General features: G+C 37.7%; 1 pseudogene; it reads right to left on the bottom strand.

Annotated features, from left to right (window-relative positions):
- Positions 1–1,370: 1,370 nt before the first annotated feature.
- On the bottom strand, positions 1,371–2,035 carry LOC103250345 (annotated as a pseudogene).
- Between the last annotated feature and the right edge of the window lie 691 nt (positions 2,036–2,726).

Below are 2,726 nucleotides of genomic sequence, written 5' to 3'. Positions count from 1 at the left end.
TATTTGCTATTTTGTTTACTCTTTCATATCAACTGACACTTTTTAACACGTACATTTCTGCACAATTACCTGGGAAAAAGTAACTTGAATCAATTTGAAAAATTACCATAACTTCTCTTTCAATTTTTGTGGTGGAAATAGAGACAACTGGGCTACCATTTATTCTTTTGGGTTGATGATATCTTCTGTGACTTTTCCCATCAAATGAACTTCAAAACAGAATAATTAAACATTAACAAAAGAGACTGCCTTAGAAATTTCAAATTATATCAACAGAGATATATCCTGATTAGATAAAAATATGAGATCACCAGAAACTTAGTACTTTAAAGATTATTAATATACACTGAAGGTGTACAGAGCTGTATTTCAATTCCATCAGGATGATGTTATTTATCCAAAAATTTCTGCTAGCCGATATGGCAATTCATGAATCATTATGGTAAAATATTTATAAATCAATGCGTTGTTCCCTGGTATAAAATATACACTGAAACTCTATCATCGTACCTGATTTGGACTCTAAGGAGCCTGTGTAATGCATTTCAGAAGACTTGCACACCCCCACACAATTCCAGATTAATAGCCATACAAACAAGGAATAATGTACTCCACTCCAGGGAAGCCTCATTGATAACATCAATCTGACCTTTGCTTAACACTTACTGCTTACTTCTCACACATTCTCCACAACAAATTTCCTCTCCCAGAGGCAGGTCATTGGAGAATCTCTATCAAATGCTCATTCATCCACAGAAGGTGAAATTCAGTGATTAACAGGATCATAGATAAGGTGAAAAATGATAACATCCCACTATGAAATGAAGAGATGATATAAAGGGGCCTGGCCACTCCAGCTATCATTACTCCATTCAAATTAAAAAGTCTTTTGTCATTTCTTCGCTGGTTAGTAAGGCCAATTATCTAAAACCCCTGCCTAGAATTCAGACACATACCAGAGCAGGACCCTTTGGGCAAACTTTGATGATCACTTTTGACAAATGTTCTGCTTGAGCATAATGTAGTTACTCCAATGCTTTTAGAAATGACTACACTTACAGTATTACAATCTTTACATAGTGAAAACCAAAACACATCCTGGTCCCCCCTTCTACACTCAACCACACACCCTCTCTCTGTGCAGTCAGGTTTCCTTTTTTTTTTAACAGATAATAGTTTATTGTACAAAATTAAGGCCTTCGTATTTCATAGTTCACTACAGGTAAAGAAATGCTAGATAATGTATGTCCTTCAGAAAAATTTCACTTTCACTCCCCTCTATCTCCAACTATTAAAATGACCCGACCGAATGTTATCAAAACAAACACTGTAAATGATACCAAGTCCTTTAAAGATTACTGTCCCAGATGTTATTTCTTGGCATAGGTGATCTTCATGGCAGGGGATTGTGTGATTTTGAATCCTTGTAAAGCATCCCTGGCAGTACCAGCCTTTTCATCATTTTCAAATTCAGCAAAGGCAATGTCATGCCTCCCAGGTACCTAATGTACTTCCTTGAAACCAGGGAACTGATTAAGCAGCATGGATAACATCATCTCATTAGTCCCTTCTAGTAAGTTATAAGGAATAAAATATAGTTTGGAGGGTAATCAGGGAACTTGGGGATTTGGTTTTGCATTTCCTTGGGTATTAGCTGAATTTGGCATTCCCTGGCCAGGATTTTTGTTTGCAGTTGTTGCAGTCTGTTCCACAGTTTTAGCTTTTTTCTTTTCTGTGTCATCAGAAGTGCCCAGCGTTTTAGATATTATATCAGAATCTGTTTTTGCATACTGAATTCGCATTGGTTTACCATAAAATGGAAATCCTTGTAACTGCCTCAAAGCATTTGTGGATGAGCCCAGTTCCTTAAATATGACAAAGGCCTGCCCCTTATCTTCATGGTCTTTAAAACCACAATATCCACCACATGGCCAAACTGGGTAAACAGGGCATAGAGGGAGCTCTTCAATTCTTCTTTTCTAATTTTGTCATTCATATTGTTGATATAAATGTTATGATTTGGTCTGATATCCATGTTTGGGTAATTCTTTGAATAGCCTGAGACCTACGCAGTCTCTAGGAAGAATCAGAGTCCACAGTCAGGTTTCCTTTGGCCAATTTACAACAGAGAGTAAGTTGGTGAATAAATATTTAATTATTGCAACCCAAACCCTGAAAGACCTACCTCCAAATAGAATGTTTTGCATTCCCGAGGCATACTATATGGATATATCCTTTTTTAAAAATCCATTTGCAGCTGTCCTTTAAAGGAAGAAAATGGAAAACAAAAGAATTATCCACACATATACCTGCATCACATGAAAGCTGCTTACAACCTTCTGCCACCCAGCATTACTCTAGAGACATTTTTCCATGAAAATCGGAAGCTTCAAAGGTTTAAGAAAAGTAAAAGTAGTGAAGTAGCACTACCCAGGAAGCCAACAATACTAGCTAGCTGTACTCTCTTCTCATCTTCCCGCTGCAATCAAATGACACTGTCACAACATCCCACACACACCGACACACACACACAAACACACACACACACACACAAACACACCCGAAAGACATGCTGTAGGAATTGCACACATGTATGAGGAATGTACACACCACCATTGAGCCGAGAACAATGCCTGCAGACAACAGCATAAGATCCACACCAAAACAGGCATATATCAGTGTGCATCCATCATACACAAGACGAGACAAACAGACAGGCAGACACG

Source organism: Carlito syrichta, unplaced genomic scaffold, assembly GCF_000164805.1.
Source record: "Carlito syrichta isolate Samal-C Ts95f unplaced genomic scaffold, Tarsius_syrichta-2.0.1 Scaffold128753, whole genome shotgun sequence".
NCBI lineage: Eukaryota > Metazoa > Chordata > Mammalia > Primates > Tarsiidae > Carlito > Carlito syrichta.
Note: the sequence above shows the minus strand (reverse complement) of the source record. Positions and strands in the feature narration are given on the sequence as shown.